Source organism: Maylandia zebra, linkage group LG23, assembly GCF_041146795.1.
Source record: "Maylandia zebra isolate NMK-2024a linkage group LG23, Mzebra_GT3a, whole genome shotgun sequence".
NCBI classification, from domain to species: Eukaryota; Metazoa; Chordata; class Actinopteri; order Cichliformes; family Cichlidae; genus Maylandia; species Maylandia zebra.
This window is the reverse complement of record NC_135188.1, coordinates 29,875,702-29,900,184: the sequence shown is the minus strand read 5'-3', so window position 1 is coordinate 29,900,184 and position 24,483 is coordinate 29,875,702. Positions and strand designations below refer to the sequence as shown.

General features: G+C 51.1%; 35 non-coding genes across 35 annotated transcripts; 23 read left to right on the top strand and 12 right to left on the bottom strand.

Annotated features, from left to right (window-relative positions):
- Nucleotides 1-339: 339 nt before the first annotated feature.
- Nucleotides 340-411, bottom strand: trnae-cuc (transfer RNA glutamic acid (anticodon CUC)). Its single transcript has one exon. It is a non-coding gene; the product is annotated as a tRNA-Glu (tRNA).
- A 122-nt stretch (nucleotides 412-533) lies between these two features.
- Nucleotides 534-604, top strand: trnag-gcc (transfer RNA glycine (anticodon GCC)). Its single transcript has one exon. It is a non-coding gene; the product is annotated as a tRNA-Gly (tRNA).
- A 595-nt stretch (nucleotides 605-1,199) lies between these two features.
- Nucleotides 1,200-1,272, top strand: trnam-cau (transfer RNA methionine (anticodon CAU)). The gene has a single exon. It is a non-coding gene; the product is annotated as a tRNA-Met (tRNA).
- A 1,185-nt stretch (nucleotides 1,273-2,457) lies between these two features.
- Nucleotides 2,458-2,529, bottom strand: trnae-cuc (transfer RNA glutamic acid (anticodon CUC)). Its single transcript has one exon. It is a non-coding gene; the product is annotated as a tRNA-Glu (tRNA).
- Nucleotides 2,530-2,651: 122 nt separating this feature from the next.
- On the top strand, nucleotides 2,652-2,722 carry trnag-gcc (transfer RNA glycine (anticodon GCC)). Its single transcript has one exon. It is a non-coding gene; the product is annotated as a tRNA-Gly (tRNA).
- Nucleotides 2,723-3,323: 601 nt separating this feature from the next.
- On the top strand, nucleotides 3,324-3,396 carry trnam-cau (transfer RNA methionine (anticodon CAU)). Its single transcript has one exon. It is a non-coding gene; the product is annotated as a tRNA-Met (tRNA).
- Nucleotides 3,397-4,581: 1,185 nt separating this feature from the next.
- On the bottom strand, nucleotides 4,582-4,653 carry trnae-cuc (transfer RNA glutamic acid (anticodon CUC)). Its single transcript has one exon. It is a non-coding gene; the product is annotated as a tRNA-Glu (tRNA).
- A 122-nt stretch (nucleotides 4,654-4,775) lies between these two features.
- Nucleotides 4,776-4,846, top strand: trnag-gcc (transfer RNA glycine (anticodon GCC)). Its single transcript has one exon. It is a non-coding gene; the product is annotated as a tRNA-Gly (tRNA).
- Nucleotides 4,847-5,447: 601 nt separating this feature from the next.
- On the top strand, nucleotides 5,448-5,520 carry trnam-cau (transfer RNA methionine (anticodon CAU)). The gene has a single exon. It is a non-coding gene; the product is annotated as a tRNA-Met (tRNA).
- A 1,185-nt stretch (nucleotides 5,521-6,705) lies between these two features.
- trnae-cuc (transfer RNA glutamic acid (anticodon CUC)) lies at nucleotides 6,706-6,777 on the bottom strand. Its single transcript has one exon. It is a non-coding gene; the product is annotated as a tRNA-Glu (tRNA).
- Nucleotides 6,778-6,899: 122 nt separating this feature from the next.
- trnag-gcc (transfer RNA glycine (anticodon GCC)) lies at nucleotides 6,900-6,970 on the top strand. Its single transcript has one exon. It is a non-coding gene; the product is annotated as a tRNA-Gly (tRNA).
- A 601-nt stretch (nucleotides 6,971-7,571) lies between these two features.
- Nucleotides 7,572-7,644, top strand: trnam-cau (transfer RNA methionine (anticodon CAU)). The gene has a single exon. It is a non-coding gene; the product is annotated as a tRNA-Met (tRNA).
- Nucleotides 7,645-8,829: 1,185 nt separating this feature from the next.
- trnae-cuc (transfer RNA glutamic acid (anticodon CUC)) lies at nucleotides 8,830-8,901 on the bottom strand. Its single transcript has one exon. It is a non-coding gene; the product is annotated as a tRNA-Glu (tRNA).
- A 122-nt stretch (nucleotides 8,902-9,023) lies between these two features.
- Nucleotides 9,024-9,094, top strand: trnag-gcc (transfer RNA glycine (anticodon GCC)). The gene has a single exon. It is a non-coding gene; the product is annotated as a tRNA-Gly (tRNA).
- A 601-nt stretch (nucleotides 9,095-9,695) lies between these two features.
- On the top strand, nucleotides 9,696-9,768 carry trnam-cau (transfer RNA methionine (anticodon CAU)). The gene has a single exon. It is a non-coding gene; the product is annotated as a tRNA-Met (tRNA).
- A 1,185-nt stretch (nucleotides 9,769-10,953) lies between these two features.
- trnae-cuc (transfer RNA glutamic acid (anticodon CUC)) lies at nucleotides 10,954-11,025 on the bottom strand. Its single transcript has one exon. It is a non-coding gene; the product is annotated as a tRNA-Glu (tRNA).
- Nucleotides 11,026-11,147: 122 nt separating this feature from the next.
- On the top strand, nucleotides 11,148-11,218 carry trnag-gcc (transfer RNA glycine (anticodon GCC)). The gene has a single exon. It is a non-coding gene; the product is annotated as a tRNA-Gly (tRNA).
- Nucleotides 11,219-11,819: 601 nt separating this feature from the next.
- trnam-cau (transfer RNA methionine (anticodon CAU)) lies at nucleotides 11,820-11,892 on the top strand. The gene has a single exon. It is a non-coding gene; the product is annotated as a tRNA-Met (tRNA).
- Nucleotides 11,893-13,077: 1,185 nt separating this feature from the next.
- Nucleotides 13,078-13,149, bottom strand: trnae-cuc (transfer RNA glutamic acid (anticodon CUC)). Its single transcript has one exon. It is a non-coding gene; the product is annotated as a tRNA-Glu (tRNA).
- A 122-nt stretch (nucleotides 13,150-13,271) lies between these two features.
- Nucleotides 13,272-13,342, top strand: trnag-gcc (transfer RNA glycine (anticodon GCC)). Its single transcript has one exon. It is a non-coding gene; the product is annotated as a tRNA-Gly (tRNA).
- A 601-nt stretch (nucleotides 13,343-13,943) lies between these two features.
- On the top strand, nucleotides 13,944-14,016 carry trnam-cau (transfer RNA methionine (anticodon CAU)). The gene has a single exon. It is a non-coding gene; the product is annotated as a tRNA-Met (tRNA).
- Nucleotides 14,017-15,201: 1,185 nt separating this feature from the next.
- Nucleotides 15,202-15,273, bottom strand: trnae-cuc (transfer RNA glutamic acid (anticodon CUC)). Its single transcript has one exon. It is a non-coding gene; the product is annotated as a tRNA-Glu (tRNA).
- A 122-nt stretch (nucleotides 15,274-15,395) lies between these two features.
- Nucleotides 15,396-15,466, top strand: trnag-gcc (transfer RNA glycine (anticodon GCC)). Its single transcript has one exon. It is a non-coding gene; the product is annotated as a tRNA-Gly (tRNA).
- Nucleotides 15,467-16,067: 601 nt separating this feature from the next.
- Nucleotides 16,068-16,140, top strand: trnam-cau (transfer RNA methionine (anticodon CAU)). Its single transcript has one exon. It is a non-coding gene; the product is annotated as a tRNA-Met (tRNA).
- Nucleotides 16,141-17,325: 1,185 nt separating this feature from the next.
- On the bottom strand, nucleotides 17,326-17,397 carry trnae-cuc (transfer RNA glutamic acid (anticodon CUC)). The gene has a single exon. It is a non-coding gene; the product is annotated as a tRNA-Glu (tRNA).
- Nucleotides 17,398-17,519: 122 nt separating this feature from the next.
- Nucleotides 17,520-17,590, top strand: trnag-gcc (transfer RNA glycine (anticodon GCC)). Its single transcript has one exon. It is a non-coding gene; the product is annotated as a tRNA-Gly (tRNA).
- A 601-nt stretch (nucleotides 17,591-18,191) lies between these two features.
- trnam-cau (transfer RNA methionine (anticodon CAU)) lies at nucleotides 18,192-18,264 on the top strand. Its single transcript has one exon. It is a non-coding gene; the product is annotated as a tRNA-Met (tRNA).
- A 1,185-nt stretch (nucleotides 18,265-19,449) lies between these two features.
- trnae-cuc (transfer RNA glutamic acid (anticodon CUC)) lies at nucleotides 19,450-19,521 on the bottom strand. The gene has a single exon. It is a non-coding gene; the product is annotated as a tRNA-Glu (tRNA).
- A 122-nt stretch (nucleotides 19,522-19,643) lies between these two features.
- On the top strand, nucleotides 19,644-19,714 carry trnag-gcc (transfer RNA glycine (anticodon GCC)). The gene has a single exon. It is a non-coding gene; the product is annotated as a tRNA-Gly (tRNA).
- Nucleotides 19,715-20,315: 601 nt separating this feature from the next.
- On the top strand, nucleotides 20,316-20,388 carry trnam-cau (transfer RNA methionine (anticodon CAU)). The gene has a single exon. It is a non-coding gene; the product is annotated as a tRNA-Met (tRNA).
- Nucleotides 20,389-21,573: 1,185 nt separating this feature from the next.
- Nucleotides 21,574-21,645, bottom strand: trnae-cuc (transfer RNA glutamic acid (anticodon CUC)). Its single transcript has one exon. It is a non-coding gene; the product is annotated as a tRNA-Glu (tRNA).
- A 122-nt stretch (nucleotides 21,646-21,767) lies between these two features.
- trnag-gcc (transfer RNA glycine (anticodon GCC)) lies at nucleotides 21,768-21,838 on the top strand. The gene has a single exon. It is a non-coding gene; the product is annotated as a tRNA-Gly (tRNA).
- A 601-nt stretch (nucleotides 21,839-22,439) lies between these two features.
- trnam-cau (transfer RNA methionine (anticodon CAU)) lies at nucleotides 22,440-22,512 on the top strand. Its single transcript has one exon. It is a non-coding gene; the product is annotated as a tRNA-Met (tRNA).
- Nucleotides 22,513-23,697: 1,185 nt separating this feature from the next.
- trnae-cuc (transfer RNA glutamic acid (anticodon CUC)) lies at nucleotides 23,698-23,769 on the bottom strand. Its single transcript has one exon. It is a non-coding gene; the product is annotated as a tRNA-Glu (tRNA).
- A 122-nt stretch (nucleotides 23,770-23,891) lies between these two features.
- trnag-gcc (transfer RNA glycine (anticodon GCC)) lies at nucleotides 23,892-23,962 on the top strand. Its single transcript has one exon. It is a non-coding gene; the product is annotated as a tRNA-Gly (tRNA).
- Nucleotides 23,963-24,483: the final 521 nt, after the last annotated feature.

Sequence of the window (24,483 nt, the reverse complement as noted above, 5' to 3'; positions counted from 1 at the left end):
GGTTGTTAGCTCAGCGGTAGAATTGTCGCCTGCCATGCGCAAGTCTCGAAAACTGGCGGTATTGAGCTCTATCCTCACGGGAGGCATGTTTTGATGCGCAGTTCGGCCACACATTTTTTGGATGTCCTGTCACACCCTTCACCTCCAAGACGGCAGCTCATCCTGGGCTTGAAGAACTGGCAACTCTGCTTCATTTGTTGACGGCTTCAAGGAATGGTCCGTTTTGGGGGGAGATGGTGCCTTGAGGCTCTCTTGATACACAGTACGTGGCAAAGGCAACCCATCCATTGTCTACCGCTTGTCCCTTTCGGGTAAGGCGGAGGTGGGGCAAAACACAGTTTCCCTGACCGGGAATCGAACCCGGGCCGCGGCGGTGAGAGCGCCGAATCCTGACCACTAGACCATCAGGGAGCTGCCACAGAGGTGTCTTGATGAGTGACGCGTGGGTGTATCGGGCTACATTTTCCGCTGCGCCTCGAGAGGAGCGCTTGGGCAATGGCGCGAATTCGTTGAGAAAACTGCCACGTGTGTGAGCATTGGTGGTTCAGTGGTAGAATTCTCGCCTGCCACGCGGGAGACCCGGGTTCGATTCCCGGCCAACACACGGTTCCTTTATGCGTGGGGTCTTGGGGGGCATTAAGTTTGGTCATGGCCAGACGGCATCAAGATTTGGAACAAGAAGCCTGTGCAAACCAAACTTGGGTTGGACATCGTATCTGCATTAAGTCAAGATGTTGTTGAGAGGAGACTTTGGACAGTGGCGCGAATTCGGCAGGACAATTGGCAGACTTAGAATTGTCGCCTGCCAGCGCCAGTGGGTGACTGAATATATGTTTACAGACATTGCTGGTAAACCCGTGTGTCTTATTAGTGGAGCTAATGTGGCTGTAATTAAGGAATTTAACTTAAGACGGCACTATGAGACAAAAGAAGAATGGTCCGTTTTGGGGGAAGATGGTGTCTTGAGCCTCGCTTGATACACAGTACGTGGCAAAGGCAACCCATCCATTGTCTACCGCTTGTCCCTTTCAGGTAAGCCGGAGCTGGGTCAAAACACCGTTTTTAGGATCTCCTGTGGCACTCTTCACCTCCAAAACCCGTTCAGGGCTTAAATACCTGGGGACTCACCTTTGTTTGTCCAAGCTGAATTTCATTTCTGTGCAGCTTCGAGAAATCGTCCATTTTCAGGTTCCCTGTCAGCCTCGTTGGCGCAGTAGGCAGCGCGTCAGTCTCATAATCTGAAGGTCGTGAGTTCGAGCCTCACACGAGGCAGGTGTTTTGGTACAGAGTTGGTCCATCCATTTTGTACCTCTTCTACCCATTTCGAGGACGCTGGAGCCTTAGAACCACTCCTTTGTAGTGGATTTTCAGCCTCCTCCGATGCGAGATCTAGAACAGGGATCAATCCAAATCATTCTGCCATTGAGCGTGGAAAGCCTTCCCATCTGTTTGATTTCAAGACTCACACGTGGCAGGCGATCCTCCCCTATGGATGTGTGCCGGCCCTCTGAAACCACTTCATCCAACTTTCACCACAATTCCTCTTTCTTTTCTCAGGTCAGAATTGCGGGGCACCACACGTTGGCTCCCAAATGACTCCTACCTGTTATTTCTTCTAGGACACTTTGTCCAGGTAGGGTTAGGAATGTCTTTGCATTGGAAGCGGATGAACAAGGGCTGATAATTGGTTATCAGCAGCTCCCGAGCTGAGTCTCTGGAGGTTGCCTGGAGTTCCTTTGCCAACAGGGTCCATGGAGAGGGATAATTTGAAGTCATTCTTGCCTGACTGTTAAGTTGGAACAAGAAGTCTATGCAAACCAAACTTGGGTTGGACATCGTATCTGCATTAAGTCAAGATGTTGTTGAGAGTAGACTTTGGAGAGTGGCGCGAATTCGACGAGACAATTGGCAGACTTGTAAGGGCTGGTGGCTGAGCGTTAGAACTGTCGCCTGCCACATGTGAATCACGAAATCAGAAGGTAGTGACTTGTAGCCTCACGCAAGCGATGTGCTTTGATGCGCAGTACGTGGCAGAGTTTGTGCATCCATTTTAAGCGTCTGGAGAGGAGAGTTTGGACAGTAGCGCGAATTCAGCGGGACAATTGGCGAACATGCAAGGGTTGTTAGCTCAGCGGTAGAATTGTCGCCTGCCATGCGCAAGTCTCGAAAACTGGCGGTGTTGAGCTCTATCCTCACGGGAGGCATGTTTTGATGCGCAGTTCGGCCACACATTTTTTGGATGTCCTGTCACACCCTTCACCTCCAAGACGGCAGCTCATCCTGGGCTTGAAGAACTGGCAACTCTGCTTCATTTGTTGACGGCTTCAAGGAATGGTCCGTTTTGGGGGGAGATGGTGCCTTGAGGCTCTCTTGATACACAGTACGTGGCAAAGGCAACCCATCCATTGTCTACCGCTTGTCCCTTTCGGGTAAGGCGGAGGTGGGGCAAAACACAGTTTCCCTGACCGGGAATCGAACCCGGGCCGCGGCGGTGAGAGCGCCGAATCCTGACCACTAGACCATCAGGGAGCTGCCACAGAGGTGTCTTGATGAGTGACGCGTGGGTGTATCGGGCTACATTTTCCGCTGCGCCTCGAGAGGAGCGCTTGGGCAATGGCGCGAATTCGTTGAGAAAACTGCCACGTGTGTGAGCATTGGTGGTTCAGTGGTAGAATTCTCGCCTGCCACGCGGGAGACCCGGGTTCGATTCCCGGCCAATGCACGGTTCCTTTATGCGTGGGCTCTTGGGGGGCATTAAGTTTGTTCTCGGTCACGGCCAGACGGCATCAAGATTTGGAACAAGAAGCCTGTGCAAACCAAACTTGGGTTGGACATCGTATCTGCATTAAGTCAAGATGTTGTTGAGAGGAGACTTTGGACAGTGGCGCGAATTCGGCAGGACAATTGGCAGACTTAGAATTGTCGCCTGCCAGCGCCAGTGGGTGACTGAATATATGTTTACAGACATTGCTGGTAAACCCGTGTGTCTTATTAGTGGAGCTAATGTGGCTGTAATTAAGGAATTTAACTTAAGACGGCACTACGAGACAAAAGAAGAATGGTCCGTTTTGGGGGAAGATGGTGTCTTGAGCCTCGCTTGATACACAGTACGTGGCAAAGGCAACCCATCCATTGTCTACCGCTTGTCCCTTTCAGGTAAGCCGGAGCTGGGTCAAAACACCGTTTTTAGGATCTCCTGTGGCACTCTTCACCTCCAAAACCCGTTCAGGGCTTAAATACCTGGGGACTCACCTTTGTTTGTCCAAGCTGAATTTCATTTCTGTGCAGCTTCGAGAAATCGTCCATTTTCAGGTTCCCTGTCAGCCTCGTTGGCGCAGTAGGCAGCGCGTCAGTCTCATAATCTGAAGGTCGTGAGTTCGAGCCTCACACGAGGCAGGTGTTTTGGTACAGAGTTGGTCCATCCATTTTGTACCTCTTCTACCCATTTCGAGGACGCTGGCGCCTTAGAACCACTCCTTTGTAGTGGATTTTCAGCCTCCTCCGATGCGAGATCTAGAACAGGGATCAATCCAAATCATTCTGCCATTGAGCGTGGAAAGCCTTCCCATCTGTTTGATTTCAAGACTCACACGTGGCAGGCGATCCTCCCCTATGGATGTGTGCCGGCCCTCTGAAACCACTTCATCCAACTTTCACCACAATTCCTCTTTCTTTTCTCAGGTCAGAATTGCGGGGCACCACACGTTGGCTCCCAAATGACTCCTACCTGTTATTTCTTCTAGGACACTTTGTCCAGGTAGGGTTAGGAATGTCTTTGCATTGGAAGCGGATGAACAAGGGCTGATAATTGGTTATCAGCAGCTTCCGAGCTGAGTCTCTGGAGGTTGCCTGGAGTTCCTTTGCCAACAGGGTCCATGGAGAGGGATAATTTGAAGTCATTCTTGCCTGACTGTTAAGTTGGAACAAGAAGTCTATGCAAACCAAACTTGGGTTGGACATCGTATCTGCATTAAGTCAAGATGTTGTTGAGAGTAGACTTTGGAGAGTGGCGCGAATTCGACGAGACAATTGGCAGACTTGTAAGGGCTGGTGGCTGAGCGTTAGAACTGTCGCCTGCCACATGTGAATCACGAAATCAGAAGGTAGTGACTTGTAGCCTCACGCAAGCGATGTGCTTTGATGCGCAGTACGTGGCAGAGTTTGTGCATCCATTTTAAGCGTCTGGAGAGGAGAGTTTGGACAGTAGCGCGAATTCAGCGGGACAATTGGCGGACATGCAAGGGTTGTTAGCTCAGCGGTAGAATTGTCGCCTGCCATGCGCAAGTCTCGAAAACTGGCGGTGTTGAGCTCTATCCTCACGGGAGGCATGTTTTGATGCGCAGTTCGGCCACACATTTTTTGGATGTCCTGTCACACCCTTCACCTCCAAGACGGCAGCTCATCCTGGGCTTGAAGAACTGGCAACTCTGCTTCATTTGTTGACGGCTTCAAGGAATGGTCCGTTTTGGGGGGAGATGGTGCCTTGAGGCTCTCTTGATACACAGTACGTGGCAAAGGCAACCCATCCATTGTCTACCGCTTGTCCCTTTCGGGTAAGGCGGAGGTGGGGCAAAACACAGTTTCCCTGACCGGGAATCGAACCCGGGCCGCGGCGGTGAGAGCGCCGAATCCTGACCACTAGACCATCAGGGAGCTGCCACAGAGGTGTCTTGATGAGTGACGCGTGGGTGTATCGGGCTACATTTTCCGCTGCGCCTCGAGAGGAGCGCTTGGGCAATGGCGCGAATTCGTTGAGAAAACTGCCACGTGTGTGAGCATTGGTGGTTCAGTGGTAGAATTCTCGCCTGCCACGCGGGAGACCCGGGTTCGATTCCCGGCCAATGCACGGTTCCTTTATGCGTGGGGTCTTGGGGGGCATTAAGTTTGTTCTCGGTCACGGCCAGACGGCATCAAGATTTGGAACAAGAAGCCTGTGCAAACCAAACTTGGGTTGGACATCGTATCTGCATTAAGTCAAGATGTTGTTGAGAGGAGACTTTGGACAGTGGCGCGAATTCGGCGGGACAATTGGCAGACTTAGAATTGTCGCCTGCCAGCGCCAGTGGGTGACTGAATATATGTTTACAGACATTGCTGGTAAACCCGTGTGTCTTATTAGTGGAGCTAATGTGGCTGTAATTAAGGAATTTAACTTAAGACGGCACTACGAGACAAAAGAAGAATGGTCCGTTTTGGGGGAAGATGGTGTCTTGAGCCTCGCTTGATACACAGTACGTGGCAAAGGCAACCCATCCATTGTCTACCGCTTGTCCCTTTCAGGTAAGCCGGAGCTGGGTCAAAACACCGTTTTTAGGATCTCCTGTGGCACTCTTCACCTCCAAAACCCGTTCAGGGCTTAAATACCTGGGGACTCACCTTTGTTTGTCCAAGCTGAATTTCATTTCTGTGCAGCTTCGAGAAATCGTCCATTTTCAGGTTCCCTGTCAGCCTCGTTGGCGCAGTAGGCAGCGCGTCAGTCTCATAATCTGAAGGTCGTGAGTTCGAGCCTCACACGAGGCAGGTGTTTTGGTACAGAGTTGGTCCATCCATTTTGTACCTCTTCTACCCATTTCGAGGACGCTGGAGCCTTAGAACCACTCCTTTGTAGTGGATTTTCAGCCTCCTCCGATGCGAGATCTAGAACAGGGATCAATCCAAATCATTCTGCCATTGAGCGTGGAAAGCCTTCCCATCTGTTTGATTTCAAGACTCACACGTGGCAGGCGATCCTCCCCTATGGATGTGTGCCGGCCCTCTGAAACCACTTCATCCAACTTTCACCACAATTCCTCTTTCTTTTCTCAGGTCAGAATTGCGGGGCACCACACGTTGGCTCCCAAATGACTCCTACCTGTTATTTCTTCTAGGACACTTTGTCCAGGTAGGGTTAGGAATGTCTTTGCATTGGAAGCGGATGAACAAGGGCTGATAATTGGTTATCAGCAGCTCCCGAGCTGAGTCTCTGGAGGTTGCCTGGAGTTCCTTTGCCAACAGGGTCCATGGAGAGGGATAATTTGAAGTCATTCTTGCCTGACTGTTAAGTTGGAACAAGAAGTCTATGCAAACCAAACTTGGGTTGGACATCGTATCTGCATTAAGTCAAGATGTTGTTGAGAGTAGACTTTGGAGAGTGGCGCGAATTCGACGAGACAATTGGCAGACTTGTAAGGGCTGGTGGCTGAGCGTTAGAACTGTCGCCTGCCACATGTGAATCACGAAATCAGAAGGTAGTGACTTGTAGCCTCACGCAAGCGATGTGCTTTGATGCGCAGTACGTGGCAGAGTTTGTGCATCCATTTTAAGCGTCTGGAGAGGAGAGTTTGGACAGTAGCGCGAATTCAGCGGGACAATTGGCGGACATGCAAGGGTTGTTAGCTCAGCGGTAGAATTGTCGCCTGCCATGCGCAAGTCTCGAAAACTGGCGGTGTTGAGCTCTATCCTCACGGGAGGCATGTTTTGATGCGCAGTTCGGCCACACATTTTTTGGATGTCCTGTCACACCCTTCACCTCCAAGACGGCAGCTCATCCTGGGCTTGAAGAACTGGCAACTCTGCTTCATTTGTTGACGGCTTCAAGGAATGGTCCGTTTTGGGGGGAGATGGTGCCTTGAGGCTCTCTTGATACACAGTACGTGGCAAAGGCAACCCATCCATTGTCTACCGCTTGTCCCTTTCGGGTAAGGCGGAGGTGGGGCAAAACACAGTTTCCCTGACCGGGAATCGAACCCGGGCCGCGGCGGTGAGAGCGCCGAATCCTGACCACTAGACCATCAGGGAGCTGCCACAGAGGTGTCTTGATGAGTGACGCGTGGGTGTATCGGGCTACATTTTCCGCTGCGCCTCGAGAGGAGCGCTTGGGCAATGGCGCGAATTCGTTGAGAAAACTGCCACGTGTGTGAGCATTGGTGGTTCAGTGGTAGAATTCTCGCCTGCCACGCGGGAGACCCGGGTTCGATTCCCGGCCAATGCACGGTTCCTTTATGCGTGGGGTCTTGGGGGGCATTAAGTTTGTTCTCGGTCACGGCCAGACGGCATCAAGATTTGGAACAAGAAGCCTGTGCAAACCAAACTTGGGTTGGACATCGTATCTGCATTAAGTCAAGATGTTGTTGAGAGGAGACTTTGGACAGTGGCGCGAATTCGGCGGGACAATTGGCAGACTTAGAATTGTCGCCTGCCAGCGCCAGTGGGTGACTGAATATATGTTTACAGACATTGCTGGTAAACCCGTGTGTCTTATTAGTGGAGCTAATGTGGCTGTAATTAAGGAATTTAACTTAAGACGGCACTACGAGACAAAAGAAGAATGGTCCGTTTTGGGGGAAGATGGTGTCTTGAGCCTCGCTTGATACACAGTACGTGGCAAAGGCAACCCATCCATTGTCTACCGCTTGTCCCTTTCAGGTAAGCCGGAGCTGGGTCAAAACACCGTTTTTAGGATCTCCTGTGGCACTCTTCACCTCCAAAACCCGTTCAGGGCTTAAATACCTGGGGACTCACCTTTGTTTGTCCAAGCTGAATTTCATTTCTGTGCAGCTTCGAGAAATCGTCCATTTTCAGGTTCCCTGTCAGCCTCGTTGGCGCAGTAGGCAGCGCGTCAGTCTCATAATCTGAAGGTCGTGAGTTCGAGCCTCACACGAGGCAGGTGTTTTGGTACAGAGTTGGTCCATCCATTTTGTACCTCTTCTACCCATTTCGAGGACGCTGGAGCCTTAGAACCACTCCTTTGTAGTGGATTTTCAGCCTCCTCCGATGCGAGATCTAGAACAGGGATCAATCCAAATCATTCTGCCATTGAGCGTGGAAAGCCTTCCCATCTGTTTGATTTCAAGACTCACACGTGGCAGGCGATCCTCCCCTATGGATGTGTGCCGGCCCTCTGAAACCACTTCATCCAACTTTCACCACAATTCCTCTTTCTTTTCTCAGGTCAGAATTGCGGGGCACCACACGTTGGCTCCCAAATGACTCCTACCTGTTATTTCTTCTAGGACACTTTGTCCAGGTAGGGTTAGGAATGTCTTTGCATTGGAAGCGGATGAACAAGGGCTGATAATTGGTTATCAGCAGCTCCCGAGCTGAGTCTCTGGAGGTTGCCTGGAGTTCCTTTGCCAACAGGGTCCATGGAGAGGGATAATTTGAAGTCATTCTTGCCTGACTGTTAAGTTGGAACAAGAAGTCTATGCAAACCAAACTTGGGTTGGACATCGTATCTGCATTAAGTCAAGATGTTGTTGAGAGTAGACTTTGGAGAGTGGCGCGAATTCGACGAGACAATTGGCAGACTTGTAAGGGCTGGTGGCTGAGCGTTAGAACTGTCGCCTGCCACATGTGAATCACGAAATCAGAAGGTAGTGACTTGTAGCCTCACGCAAGCGATGTGCTTTGATGCGCAGTACGTGGCAGAGTTTGTGCATCCATTTTAAGCGTCTGGAGAGGAGAGTTTGGACAGTAGCGCGAATTCAGCGGGACAATTGGCGGACATGCAAGGGTTGTTAGCTCAGCGGTAGAATTGTCGCCTGCCATGCGCAAGTCTCGAAAACTGGCGGTGTTGAGCTCTATCCTCACGGGAGGCATGTTTTGATGCGCAGTTCGGCCACACATTTTTTGGATGTCCTGTCACACCCTTCACCTCCAAGACGGCAGCTCATCCTGGGCTTGAAGAACTGGCAACTCTGCTTCATTTGTTGACGGCTTCAAGGAATGGTCCGTTTTGGGGGGAGATGGTGCCTTGAGGCTCTCTTGATACACAGTACGTGGCAAAGGCAACCCATCCATTGTCTACCGCTTGTCCCTTTCGGGTAAGGCGGAGGTGGGGCAAAACACAGTTTCCCTGACCGGGAATCGAACCCGGGCCGCGGCGGTGAGAGCGCCGAATCCTGACCACTAGACCATCAGGGAGCTGCCACAGAGGTGTCTTGATGAGTGACGCGTGGGTGTATCGGGCTACATTTTCCGCTGCGCCTCGAGAGGAGCGCTTGGGCAATGGCGCGAATTCGTTGAGAAAACTGCCACGTGTGTGAGCATTGGTGGTTCAGTGGTAGAATTCTCGCCTGCCACGCGGGAGACCCGGGTTCGATTCCCGGCCAATGCACGGTTCCTTTATGCGTGGGGTCTTGGGGGGCATTAAGTTTGTTCTCGGTCACGGCCAGACGGCATCAAGATTTGGAACAAGAAGCCTGTGCAAACCAAACTTGGGTTGGACATCGTATCTGCATTAAGTCAAGATGTTGTTGAGAGGAGACTTTGGACAGTGGCGCGAATTCGGCGGGACAATTGGCAGACTTAGAATTGTCGCCTGCCAGCGCCAGTGGGTGACTGAATATATGTTTACAGACATTGCTGGTAAACCCGTGTGTCTTATTAGTGGAGCTAATGTGGCTGTAATTAAGGAATTTAACTTAAGACGGCACTACGAGACAAAAGAAGAATGGTCCGTTTTGGGGGAAGATGGTGTCTTGAGCCTCGCTTGATACACAGTACGTGGCAAAGGCAACCCATCCATTGTCTACCGCTTGTCCCTTTCAGGTAAGCCGGAGCTGGGTCAAAACACCGTTTTTAGGATCTCCTGTGGCACTCTTCACCTCCAAAACCCGTTCAGGGCTTAAATACCTGGGGACTCACCTTTGTTTGTCCAAGCTGAATTTCATTTCTGTGCAGCTTCGAGAAATCGTCCATTTTCAGGTTCCCTGTCAGCCTCGTTGGCGCAGTAGGCAGCGCGTCAGTCTCATAATCTGAAGGTCGTGAGTTCGAGCCTCACACGAGGCAGGTGTTTTGGTACAGAGTTGGTCCATCCATTTTGTACCTCTTCTACCCATTTCGAGGACGCTGGAGCCTTAGAACCACTCCTTTGTAGTGGATTTTCAGCCTCCTCCGATGCGAGATCTAGAACAGGGATCAATCCAAATCATTCTGCCATTGAGCGTGGAAAGCCTTCCCATCTGTTTGATTTCAAGACTCACACGTGGCAGGCGATCCTCCCCTATGGATGTGTGCCGGCCCTCTGAAACCACTTCATCCAACTTTCACCACAATTCCTCTTTCTTTTCTCAGGTCAGAATTGCGGGGCACCACACGTTGGCTCCCAAATGACTCCTACCTGTTATTTCTTCTAGGACACTTTGTCCAGGTAGGGTTAGGAATGTCTTTGCATTGGAAGCGGATGAACAAGGGCTGATAATTGGTTATCAGCAGCTCCCGAGCTGAGTCTCTGGAGGTTGCCTGGAGTTCCTTTGCCAACAGGGTCCATGGAGAGGGATAATTTGAAGTCATTCTTGCCTGACTGTTAAGTTGGAACAAGAAGTCTATGCAAACCAAACTTGGGTTGGACATCGTATCTGCATTAAGTCAAGATGTTGTTGAGAGTAGACTTTGGAGAGTGGCGCGAATTCGACGAGACAATTGGCAGACTTGTAAGGGCTGGTGGCTGAGCGTTAGAACTGTCGCCTGCCACATGTGAATCACGAAATCAGAAGGTAGTGACTTGTAGCCTCACGCAAGCGATGTGCTTTGATGCGCAGTACGTGGCAGAGTTTGTGCATCCATTTTAAGCGTCTGGAGAGGAGAGTTTGGACAGTAGCGCGAATTCAGCGGGACAATTGGCGGACATGCAAGGGTTGTTAGCTCAGCGGTAGAATTGTCGCCTGCCATGCGCAAGTCTCGAAAACTGGCGGTGTTGAGCTCTATCCTCACGGGAGGCATGTTTTGATGCGCAGTTCGGCCACACATTTTTTGGATGTCCTGTCACACCCTTCACCTCCAAGACGGCAGCTCATCCTGGGCTTGAAGAACTGGCAACTCTGCTTCATTTGTTGACGGCTTCAAGGAATGGTCCGTTTTGGGGGGAGATGGTGCCTTGAGGCTCTCTTGATACACAGTACGTGGCAAAGGCAACCCATCCATTGTCTACCGCTTGTCCCTTTCGGGTAAGGCGGAGGTGGGGCAAAACACAGTTTCCCTGACCGGGAATCGAACCCGGGCCGCGGCGGTGAGAGCGCCGAATCCTGACCACTAGACCATCAGGGAGCTGCCACAGAGGTGTCTTGATGAGTGACGCGTGGGTGTATCGGGCTACATTTTCCGCTGCGCCTCGAGAGGAGCGCTTGGGCAATGGCGCGAATTCGTTGAGAAAACTGCCACGTGTGTGAGCATTGGTGGTTCAGTGGTAGAATTCTCGCCTGCCACGCGGGAGACCCGGGTTCGATTCCCGGCCAATGCACGGTTCCTTTATGCGTGGGGTCTTGGGGGGCATTAAGTTTGTTCTCGGTCACGGCCAGACGGCATCAAGATTTGGAACAAGAAGCCTGTGCAAACCAAACTTGGGTTGGACATCGTATCTGCATTAAGTCAAGATGTTGTTGAGAGGAGACTTTGGACAGTGGCGCGAATTCGGCGGGACAATTGGCAGACTTAGAATTGTCGCCTGCCAGCGCCAGTGGGTGACTGAATATATGTTTACAGACATTGCTGGTAAACCCGTGTGTCTTATTAGTGGAGCTAATGTGGCTGTAATTAAGGAATTTAACTTAAGACGGCACTACGAGACAAAAGAAGAATGGTCCGTTTTGGGGGAAGATGGTGTCTTGAGCCTCGCTTGATACACAGTACGTGGCAAAGGCAACCCATCCATTGTCTACCGCTTGTCCCTTTCAGGTAAGCCGGAGCTGGGTCAAAACACCGTTTTTAGGATCTCCTGTGGCACTCTTCACCTCCAAAACCCGTTCAGGGCTTAAATACCTGGGGACTCACCTTTGTTTGTCCAAGCTGAATTTCATTTCTGTGCAGCTTCGAGAAATCGTCCATTTTCAGGTTCCCTGTCAGCCTCGTTGGCGCAGTAGGCAGCGCGTCAGTCTCATAATCTGAAGGTCGTGAGTTCGAGCCTCACACGAGGCAGGTGTTTTGGTACAGAGTTGGTCCATCCATTTTGTACCTCTTCTACCCATTTCGAGGACGCTGGAGCCTTAGAACCACTCCTTTGTAGTGGATTTTCAGCCTCCTCCGATGCGAGATCTAGAACAGGGATCAATCCAAATCATTCTGCCATTGAGCGTGGAAAGCCTTCCCATCTGTTTGATTTCAAGACTCACACGTGGCAGGCGATCCTCCCCTATGGATGTGTGCCGGCCCTCTGAAACCACTTCATCCAACTTTCACCACAATTCCTCTTTCTTTTCTCAGGTCAGAATTGCGGGGCACCACACGTTGGCTCCCAAATGACTCCTACCTGTTATTTCTTCTAGGACACTTTGTCCAGGTAGGGTTAGGAATGTCTTTGCATTGGAAGCGGATGAACAAGGGCTGATAATTGGTTATCAGCAGCTCCCGAGCTGAGTCTCTGGAGGTTGCCTGGAGTTCCTTTGCCAACAGGGTCCATGGAGAGGGATAATTTGAAGTCATTCTTGCCTGACTGTTAAGTTGGAACAAGAAGTCTATGCAAACCAAACTTGGGTTGGACATCGTATCTGCATTAAGTCAAGATGTTGTTGAGAGTAGACTTTGGAGAGTGGCGCGAATTCGACGAGACAATTGGCAGACTTGTAAGGGCTGGTGGCTGAGCGTTAGAACTGTCGCCTGCCACATGTGAATCACGAAATCAGAAGGTAGTGACTTGTAGCCTCACGCAAGCGATGTGCTTTGATGCGCAGTACGTGGCAGAGTTTGTGCATCCATTTTAAGCGTCTGGAGAGGAGAGTTTGGACAGTAGCGCGAATTCAGCGGGACAATTGGCGGACATGCAAGGGTTGTTAGCTCAGCGGTAGAATTGTCGCCTGCCATGCGCAAGTCTCGAAAACTGGCGGTGTTGAGCTCTATCCTCACGGGAGGCATGTTTTGATGCGCAGTTCGGCCACACATTTTTTGGATGTCCTGTCACACCCTTCACCTCCAAGACGGCAGCTCATCCTGGGCTTGAAGAACTGGCAACTCTGCTTCATTTGTTGACGGCTTCAAGGAATGGTCCGTTTTGGGGGGAGATGGTGCCTTGAGGCTCTCTTGATACACAGTACGTGGCAAAGGCAACCCATCCATTGTCTACCGCTTGTCCCTTTCGGGTAAGGCGGAGGTGGGGCAAAACACAGTTTCCCTGACCGGGAATCGAACCCGGGCCGCGGCGGTGAGAGCGCCGAATCCTGACCACTAGACCATCAGGGAGCTGCCACAGAGGTGTCTTGATGAGTGACGCGTGGGTGTATCGGGCTACATTTTCCGCTGCGCCTCGAGAGGAGCGCTTGGGCAATGGCGCGAATTCGTTGAGAAAACTGCCACGTGTGTGAGCATTGGTGGTTCAGTGGTAGAATTCTCGCCTGCCACGCGGGAGACCCGGGTTCGATTCCCGGCCAATGCACGGTTCCTTTATGCGTGGGGTCTTGGGGGGCATTAAGTTTGTTCTCGGTCACGGCCAGACGGCATCAAGATTTGGAACAAGAAGCCTGTGCAAACCAAACTTGGGTTGGACATCGTATCTGCATTAAGTCAAGATGTTGTTGAGAGGAGACTTTGGACAGTGGCGCGAATTCGGCGGGACAATTGGCAGACTTAGAATTGTCGCCTGCCAGCGCCAGTGGGTGACTGAATATATGTTTACAGACATTGCTGGTAAACCCGTGTGTCTTATTAGTGGAGCTAATGTGGCTGTAATTAAGGAATTTAACTTAAGACGGCACTACGAGACAAAAGAAGAATGGTCCGTTTTGGGGGAAGATGGTGTCTTGAGCCTCGCTTGATACACAGTACGTGGCAAAGGCAACCCATCCATTGTCTACCGCTTGTCCCTTTCAGGTAAGCCGGAGCTGGGTCAAAACACCGTTTTTAGGATCTCCTGTGGCACTCTTCACCTCCAAAACCCGTTCAGGGCTTAAATACCTGGGGACTCACCTTTGTTTGTCCAAGCTGAATTTCATTTCTGTGCAGCTTCGAGAAATCGTCCATTTTCAGGTTCCCTGTCAGCCTCGTTGGCGCAGTAGGCAGCGCGTCAGTCTCATAATCTGAAGGTCGTGAGTTCGAGCCTCACACGAGGCAGGTGTTTTGGTACAGAGTTGGTCCATCCATTTTGTACCTCTTCTACCCATTTCGAGGACGCTGGAGCCTTAGAACCACTCCTTTGTAGTGGATTTTCAGCCTCCTCCGATGCGAGATCTAGAACAGGGATCAATCCAAATCATTCTGCCATTGAGCGTGGAAAGCCTTCCCATCTGTTTGATTTCAAGACTCACACGTGGCAGGCGATCCTCCCCTATGGATGTGTGCCGGCCCTCTGAAACCACTTCATCCAACTTTCACCACAATTCCTCTTTCTTTTCTCAGGTCAGAATTGCGGGGCACCACACGTTGGCTCCCAAATGACTCCTACCTGTTATTTCTTCTAGGACACTTTGTCCAGGTAGGGTTAGGAATGTCTTTGCATTGGAAGCGGATGAACAAGGGCTGATAATTGGTTATCAGCAGCTCCCGAGCTGAGTCTCTGGAGGTTGCCTGGAGTTCCTTTGCCAACAGGGTCCATGGAGAGGGATAATTTGAAGTCATTCTTGCCTGACTGTTAAGTTGGAACAAGAAGTCTATGCAAACCAAACTTGGGTTGGACATCGTATCTGCATTAAGTCAAGATGTTGTTGAGAGTAGACTTTGGAGAGTGGCGCGAATTCGACGAGACAATTGGCAGACTTGTAAGGGCTGGTGGCTGAGCGTTAGAACTGTCGCCTGCCACATGTGAATCACGAAATCAGAAGGTAGTGACTTGTAGCCTCACGCAAGCGATGTGCTTTGATGCGCAGTACGTGGCAGAGTTTGTGCATCCATTTTAAGCGTCTGGAGAGGAGAGTTTGGACAGTAGCGCGAATTCAGCGGGACAATTGGCGGACATGCAAGGGTTGTTAGCTCAGCGGTAGAATTGTCGCCTGCCATGCGCAAGTCTCGAAAACTGGCGGTGTTGAGCTCTATCCTCACGGGAGGCATGTTTTGATGCGCAGTTCGGCCACACATTTTTTGGATGTCCTGTCACACCCTTCACCTCCAAGACGGCAGCTCATCCTGGGCTTGAAGAACTGGCAACTCTGCTTCATTTGTTGACGGCTTCAAGGAATGGTCCGTTTTGGGGGGAGATGGTGCCTTGAGGCTCTCTTGATACACAGTACGTGGCAAAGGCAACCCATCCATTGTCTACCGCTTGTCCCTTTCGGGTAAGGCGGAGGTGGGGCAAAACACAGTTTCCCTGACCGGGAATCGAACCCGGGCCGCGGCGGTGAGAGCGCCGAATCCTGACCACTAGACCATCAGGGAGCTGCCACAGAGGTGTCTTGATGAGTGACGCGTGGGTGTATCGGGCTACATTTTCCGCTGCGCCTCGAGAGGAGCGCTTGGGCAATGGCGCGAATTCGTTGAGAAAACTGCCACGTGTGTGAGCATTGGTGGTTCAGTGGTAGAATTCTCGCCTGCCACGCGGGAGACCCGGGTTCGATTCCCGGCCAATGCACGGTTCCTTTATGCGTGGGGTCTTGGGGGACATTAAGTTTGTTCTCGGTCACGGCCAGACGGCATCAAGATTTGGAACAAGAAGCCTGTGCAAACCAAACTTGGGTTGGACATCGTATCTGCATTAAGTCAAGATGTTGTTGAGAGGAGACTTTGGACAGTGGCGCGAATTCGGCGGGACAATTGGCAGACTTAGAATTGTCGCCTGCCAGCGCCAGTGGGTGACTGAATATATGTTTACAGACATTGCTGGTAAACCCGTGTGTCTTATTAGTGGAGCTAATGTGGCTGTAATTAAGGAATTTAACTTAAGACGGCACTACGAGACAAAAGAAGAATGGTCCGTTTTGGGGGAAGATGGTGTCTTGAGCCTCGCTTGATACACAGTACGTGGCAAAGGCAACCCATCCATTGTCTACCGCTTGTCCCTTTCAGGTAAGCCGGAGCTGGGTCAAAACACCGTTTTTAGGATCTCCTGTGGCACTCTTCACCTCCAAAACCCGTTCAGGGCTTAAATACCTGGGGACTCACCTTTGTTTGTCCAAGCTGAATTTCATTTCTGTGCAGCTTCGAGAAATCGTCCATTTTCAGGTTCCCTGTCAGCCTCGTTGGCGCAGTAGGCAGCGCGTCAGTCTCATAATCTGAAGGTCGTGAGTTCGAGCCTCACACGAGGCAGGTGTTTTGGTACAGAGTTGGTCCATCCATTTTGTACCTCTTCTACCCATTTCGAGGACGCTGGAGCCTTAGAACCACTCCTTTGTAGTGGATTTTCAGCCTCCTCCGATGCGAGATCTAGAACAGGGATCAATCCAAATCATTCTGCCATTGAGCGTGGAAAGCCTTCCCATCTGTTTGATTTCAAGACTCACACGTGGCAGGCGATCCTCCCCTATGGATGTGTGCCGGCCCTCTGAAACCACTTCATCCAACTTTCACCACAATTCCTCTTTCTTTTCTCAGGTCAGAATTGCGGGGCACCACACGTTGGCTCCCAAATGACTCCTACCTGTTATTTCTTCTAGGACACTTTGTCCAGGTAGGGTTAGGAATGTCTTTGCATTGGAAGCGGATGAACAAGGGCTGATAATTGGTTATCAGCAGCTCCCGAGCTGAGTCTCTGGAGGTTGCCTGGAGTTCCTTTGCCAACAGGGTCCATGGAGAGGGATAATTTGAAGTCATTCTTGCCTGACTGTTAAGTTGGAACAAGAAGTCTATGCAAACCAAACTTGGGTTGGACATCGTATCTGCATTAAGTCAAGATGTTGTTGAGAGTAGACTTTGGAGAGTGGCGCGAATTCGACGAGACAATTGGCAGACTTGTAAGGGCTGGTGGCTGAGCGTTAGAACTGTCGCCTGCCACATGTGAATCACGAAATCAGAAGGTAGTGACTTGTAGCCTCACGCAAGCGATGTGCTTTGATGCGCAGTACGTGGCAGAGTTTGTGCATCCATTTTAAGCGTCTGGAGAGGAGAGTTTGGACAGTAGCGCGAATTCAGCGGGACAATTGGCGGACATGCAAGGGTTGTTAGCTCAGCGGTAGAATTGTCGCCTGCCATGCGCAAGTCTCGAAAACTGGCGGTGTTGAGCTCTATCCTCACGGGAGGCATGTTTTGATGCGCAGTTCGGCCACACATTTTTTGGATGTCCTGTCACACCCTTCACCTCCAAGACGGCAGCTCATCCTGGGCTTGAAGAACTGGCAACTCTGCTTCATTTGTTGACGGCTTCAAGGAATGGTCCGTTTTGGGGGGAGATGGTGCCTTGAGGCTCTCTTGATACACAGTACGTGGCAAAGGCAACCCATCCATTGTCTACCGCTTGTCCCTTTCGGGTAAGGCGGAGGTGGGGCAAAACACAGTTTCCCTGACCGGGAATCGAACCCGGGCCGCGGCGGTGAGAGCTCCGAATCCTGACCACTAGACCATCAGGGAGCTGCCACAGAGGTGTCTTGATGAGTGACGCGTGGGTGTATCGGGCTACATTTTCCGCTGCGCCTCGAGAGGAGCGCTTGGGCAATGGCGCGAATTCGTTGAGAAAACTGCCACGTGTGTGAGCATTGGTGGTTCAGTGGTAGAATTCTCGCCTGCCACGCGGGAGACCCGGGTTCGATTCCCGGCCAATGCACGGTTCCTTTATGCGTGGGCTCTTGGGGGGCATTAAGTTTGTTCTCGGTCACGGCCAGACGGCATCAAGATTTGGAACAAGAAGCCTGTGCAAACCAAACTTGGGTTGGACATCGTATCTGCATTAAGTCAAGATGTTGTTGAGAGGAGACTTTGGACAGTGGCGCGAATTCGGCAGGACAATTGGCAGACTTAGAATTGTCGCCTGCCAGCGCCAGTGGGTGACTGAATATATGTTTACAGACATTGCTGGTAAACCCGTGTGTCTTATTAGTGGAGCTAATGTGGCTGTAATTAAGGAATTTAACTTAAGACGGCACTACGAGACAAAAGAAGAATGGTCCGTTTTGGGGGAAGATGGTGTCTTGAGCCTCGCTTGATACACAGTACGTGGCAAAGGCAACCCATCCATTGTCTACCGCTTGTCCCTTTCAGGTAAGCCGGAGCTGGGTCAAAACACCGTTTTTAGGATCTCCTGTGGCACTCTTCACCTCCAAAACCCGTTCAGGGCTTAAATACCTGGGGACTCACCTTTGTTTGTCCAAGCTGAATTTCATTTCTGTGCAGCTTCGAGAAATCGTCCATTTTCAGGTTCCCTGTCAGCCTCGTTGGCGCAGTAGGCAGCGCGTCAGTCTCATAATCTGAAGGTCGTGAGTTCGAGCCTCACACGAGGCAGGTGTTTTGGTACAGAGTTGGTCCATCCATTTTGTACCTCTTCTACCCATTTCGAGGACGCTGGCGCCTTAGAACCACTCCTTTGTAGTGGATTTTCAGCCTCCTCCGATGCGAGATCTAGAACAGGGATCAATCCAAATCATTCTGCCATTGAGCGTGGAAAGCCTTCCCATCTGTTTGATTTCAAGACTCACACGTGGCAGGCGATCCTCCCCTATGGATGTGTGCCGGCCCTCTGAAACCACTTCATCCAACTTTCACCACAATTCCTCTTTCTTTTCTCAGGTCAGAATTGCGGGGCACCACACGTTGGCTCCCAAATGACTCCTACCTGTTATTTCTTCTAGGACACTTTGTCCAGGTAGGGTTAGGAATGTCTTTGCATTGGAAGCGGATGAACAAGGGCTGATAATTGGTTATCAGCAGCTTCCGAGCTGAGTCTCTGGAGGTTGCCTGGAGTTCCTTTGCCAACAGGGTCCATGGAGAGGGATAATTTGAAGTCATTCTTGCCTGACTGTTAAGTTGGAACAAGAAGTCTATGCAAACCAAACTTGGGTTGGACATCGTATCTGCATTAAGTCAAGATGTTGTTGAGAGTAGACTTTGGAGAGTGGCGCGAATTCGACGAGACAATTGGCAGACTTGTAAGGGCTGGTGGCTGAGCGTTAGAACTGTCGCCTGCCACATGTGAATCACGAAATCAGAAGGTAGTGACTTGTAGCCTCACGCAAGCGATGTGCTTTGATGCGCAGTACGTGGCAGAGTTTGTGCATCCATTTTAAGCGTCTGGAGAGGAGAGTTTGGACAGTAGCGCGAATTCAGCGGGACAATTGGCGGACATGCAAGGGTTGTTAGCTCAGCGGTAGAATTGTCGCCTGCCATGCGCAAGTCTCGAAAACTGGCGGTGTTGAGCTCTATCCTCACGGGAGGCATGTTTTGATGCGCAGTTCGGCCACACATTTTTTGGATGTCCTGTCACACCCTTCACCTCCAAGACGGCAGCTCATCCTGGGCTTGAAGAACTGGCAACTCTGCTTCATTTGTTGACGGCTTCAAGGAATGGTCCGTTTTGGGGGGAGATGGTGCCTTGAGGCTCTCTTGATACACAGTACGTGGCAAAGGCAACCCATCCATTGTCTACCGCTTGTCCCTTTCGGGTAAGGCGGAGGTGGGGCAAAACACAGTTTCCCTGACCGGGAATCGAACCCGGGCCGCGGCGGTGAGAGCGCCGAATCCTGACCACTAGACCATCAGGGAGCTGCCACAGAGGTGTCTTGATGAGTGACGCGTGGGTGTATCGGGCTACATTTTCCGCTGCGCCTCGAGAGGAGCGCTTGGGCAATGGCGCGAATTCGTTGAGAAAACTGCCACGTGTGTGAGCATTGGTGGTTCAGTGGTAGAATTCTCGCCTGCCACGCGGGAGACCCGGGTTCGATTCCCGGCCAATGCACGGTTCCTTTATGCGTGGGGTCTTGGGGGGCATTAAGTTTGTTCTCGGTCACGGCCAGACGGCATCAAGATTTGGAACAAGAAGCCTGTGCAAACCAAACTTGGGTTGGACATCGTATCTGCATTAAGTCAAGATGTTGTTGAGAGGAGACTTTGGACAGTGGCGCGAATTCGGCGGGACAATTGGCAGACTTAGAATTGTCGCCTGCCAGCGCCAGTGGGTGACTGAATATATGTTTACAGACATTGCTGGTAAACCCGTGTGTCTTATTAGTGGAGCTAATGTGGCTGTAATTAAGGAATTTAACTTAAGACGGCACTACGAGACAAAAGAAGAATGGTCCGTTTTGGGGGAAGATGGTGTCTTGAGCCTCGCTTGATACACAGTACGTGGCAAAGGCAACCCATCCATTGTCTACCGCTTGTCCCTTTCAGGTAAGCCGGAGCTGGGTCAAAACACCGTTTTTAGGATCTCCTGTGGCACTCTTCACCTCCAAAACCCGTTCAGGGCTTAAATACCTGGGGACTCACCTTTGTTTGTCCAAGCTGAATTTCATTTCTGTGCAGCTTCGAGAAATCGTCCATTTTCAGGTTCCCTGTCAGCCTCGTTGGCGCAGTAGGCAGCGCGTCAGTCTCATAATCTGAAGGTCGTGAGTTCGAGCCTCACACGAGGCAGGTGTTTTGGTACAGAGTTGGTCCATCCATTTTGTACCTCTTCTACCCATTTCGAGGACGCTGGAGCCTTAGAACCACTCCTTTGTAGTGGATTTTCAGCCTCCTCCGATGCGAGATCTAGAACAGGGATCAATCCAAATCATTCTGCCATTGAGCGTGGAAAGCCTTCCCATCTGTTTGATTTCAAGACTCACACGTGGCAGGCGATCCTCCCCTATGGATGTGTGCCGGCCCTCTGAAACCACTTCATCCAACTTTCACCACAATTCCTCTTTCTTTTCTCAGGTCAGAATTGCGGGGCACCACACGTTGGCTCCCAAATGACTCCTACCTGTTATTTCTTCTAGGACACTTTGTCCAGGTAGGGTTAGGAATGTCTTTGCATTGGAAGCGGATGAACAAGGGCTGATAATTGGTTATCAGCAGCTCCCGAGCTGAGTCTCTGGAGGTTGCCTGGAGTTCCTTTGCCAACAGGGTCCATGGAGAGGGATAATTTGAAGTCATTCTTGCCTGACTGTTAAGTTGGAACAAGAAGTCTATGCAAACCAAACTTGGGTTGGACATCGTATCTGCATTAAGTCAAGATGTTGTTGAGAGTAGACTTTGGAGAGTGGCGCGAATTCGACGAGACAATTGGCAGACTTGTAAGGGCTGGTGGCTGAGCGTTAGAACTGTCGCCTGCCACATGTGAATCACGAAATCAGAAGGTAGTGACTTGTAGCCTCACGCAAGCGATGTGCTTTGATGCGCAGTACGTGGCAGAGTTTGTGCATCCATTTTAAGCGTCTGGAGAGGAGAGTTTGGACAGTAGCGCGAATTCAGCGGGACAATTGGCGGACATGCAAGGGTTGTTAGCTCAGCGGTAGAATTGTCGCCTGCCATGCGCAAGTCTCGAAAACTGGCGGTGTTGAGCTCTATCCTCACGGGAGGCATGTTTTGATGCGCAGTTCGGCCACACATTTTTTGGATGTCCTGTCACACCCTTCACCTCCAAGACGGCAGCTCATCCTGGGCTTGAAGAACTGGCAACTCTGCTTCATTTGTTGACGGCTTCAAGGAATGGTCCGTTTTGGGGGGAGATGGTGCCTTGAGGCTCTCTTGATACACAGTACGTGGCAAAGGCAACCCATCCATTGTCTACCGCTTGTCCCTTTCGGGTAAGGCGGAGGTGGGGCAAAACACAGTTTCCCTGACCGGGAATCGAACCCGGGCCGCGGCGGTGAGAGCGCCGAATCCTGACCACTAGACCATCAGGGAGCTGCCACAGAGGTGTCTTGATGAGTGACGCGTGGGTGTATCGGGCTACATTTTCCGCTGCGCCTCGAGAGGAGCGCTTGGGCAATGGCGCGAATTCGTTGAGAAAACTGCCACGTGTGTGAGCATTGGTGGTTCAGTGGTAGAATTCTCGCCTGCCACGCGGGAGACCCGGGTTCGATTCCCGGCCAATGCACGGTTCCTTTATGCGTGGGGTCTTGGGGGGCATTAAGTTTGTTCTCGGTCACGGCCAGACGGCATCAAGATTTGGAACAAGAAGCCTGTGCAAACCAAACTTGGGTTGGACATCGTATCTGCATTAAGTCAAGATGTTGTTGAGAGGAGACTTTGGACAGTGGCGCGAATTCGGCGGGACAATTGGCAGACTTAGAATTGTCGCCTGCCAGCGCCAGTGGGTGACTGAATATATGTTTACAGACATTGCTGGTAAACCCGTGTGTCTTATTAGTGGAGCTAATGTGGCTGTAATTAAGGAATTTAACTTAAGACGGCACTACGAGACAAAAGAAGAATGGTCCGTTTTGGGGGAAGATGGTGTCTTGAGCCTCGCTTGATACACAGTACGTGGCAAAGGCAACCCATCCATTGTCTACCGCTTGTCCCTTTCAGGTAAGCCGGAGCTGGGTCAAAACACCGTTTTTAGGATCTCCTGTGGCACTCTTCACCTCCAAAACCCGTTCAGGGCTTAAATACCTGGGGACTCACCTTTGTTTGTCCAAGCTGAATTTCATTTCTGTGCAGCTTCGAGAAATCGTCCATTTTCAGGTTCCCTGTCAGCCTCGTTGGCGCAGTAGGCAGCGCGTCAGTCTCATAATCTGAAGGTCGTGAGTTCGAGCCTCACACGAGGCAGGTGTTTTGGTACAGAGTTGGTCCATCCATTTTGTACCTCTTCTACCCATTTCGAGGACGCTGGAGCCTTAGAACCACTCCTTTGTAGTGGATTTTCAGCCTCCTCCGATGCGAGATCTAGAACAGGGATCAATCCAAATCATTCTGCCATTGAGCGTGGAAAGCCTTCCCATCTGTTTGATTTCAAGACTCACACGTGGCAGGCGATCCTCCCCTATGGATGTGTGCCGGCCCTCTGAAACCACTTCATCCAACTTTCACCACAATTCCTCTTTCTTTTCTCAGGTCAGAATTGCGGGGCACCACACGTTGGCTCCCAAATGACTCCTACCTGTTATTTCTTCTAGGACACTTTGTCCAGGTAGGGTTAGGAATGTCTTTGCATTGGAAGCGGATGAACAAGGGCTGATAATTGGTTATCAGCAGCTCCCGAGCTGAGTCTCTGGAGGTTGCCTGGAGTTCCTTTGCCAACAGGGTCCATGGAGAGGGATAATTTGAAGTCATTCTTGCCTGACTGTTAAGTTGGAACAAGAAGTCTATGCAAACCAAACTTGGGTTGGACATCGTATCTGCATTAAGTCAAGATGTTGTTGAGAGTAGACTTTGGAGAGTGGCGCGAATTCGACGAGACAATTGGCAGACTTGTAAGGGCTGGTGGCTGAGCGTTAGAACTGTCGCCTGCCACATGTGAATCACGAAATCAGAAGGTAGTGACTTGTAGCCTCACGCAAGCGATGTGCTTTGATGCGCAGTACGTGGCAGAGTTTGTGCATCCATTTTAAGCGTCTGGAGAGGAGAGTTTGGACAGTAGCGCGAATTCAGCGGGACAATTGGCGGACATGCAAGGGTTGTTAGCTCAGCGGTAGAATTGTCGCCTGCCATGCGCAAGTCTCGAAAACTGGCGGTGTTGAGCTCTATCCTCACGGGAGGCATGTTTTGATGCGCAGTTCGGCCACACATTTTTTGGATGTCCTGTCACACCCTTCACCTCCAAGACGGCAGCTCATCCTGGGCTTGAAGAACTGGCAACTCTGCTTCATTTGTTGACGGCTTCAAGGAATGGTCCGTTTTGGGGGGAGATGGTGCCTTGAGGCTCTCTTGATACACAGTACGTGGCAAAGGCAACCCATCCATTGTCTACCGCTTGTCCCTTTCGGGTAAGGCGGAGGTGGGGCAAAACACAGTTTCCCTGACCGGGAATCGAACCCGGGCCGCGGCGGTGAGAGCGCCGAATCCTGACCACTAGACCATCAGGGAGCTGCCACAGAGGTGTCTTGATGAGTGACGCGTGGGTGTATCGGGCTACATTTTCCGCTGCGCCTCGAGAGGAGCGCTTGGGCAATGGCGCGAATTCGTTGAGAAAACTGCCACGTGTGTGAGCATTGGTGGTTCAGTGGTAGAATTCTCGCCTGCCACGCGGGAGACCCGGGTTCGATTCCCGGCCAATGCACGGTTCCTTTATGCGTGGGGTCTTGGGGGGCATTAAGTTTGTTCTCGGTCACGGCCAGACGGCATCAAGATTTGGAACAAGAAGCCTGTGCAAACCAAACTTGGGTTGGACATCGTATCTGCATTAAGTCAAGATGTTGTTGAGAGGAGACTTTGGACAGTGGCGCGAATTCGGCGGGACAATTGGCAGACTTAGAATTGTCGCCTGCCAGCGCCAGTGGGTGACTGAATATATGTTTACAGACATTGCTGGTAAACCCGTGTGTCTTATTAGTGGAGCTAATGTGGCTGTAATTAAGGAATTTAACTTAAGACGGCACTACGAGACAAAAGAAGAATGGTCCGTTTTGGGGGAAGATGGTGTCTTGAGCCTCGCTTGATACACAGTACGTGGCAAAGGCAACCCATCCATTGTCTACCGCTTGTCCCTTTCAGGTAAGCCGGAGCTGGGTCAAAACACCGTTTTTAGGATCTCCTGTGGCACTCTTCACCTCCAAAACCCGTTCAGGGCTTAAATACCTG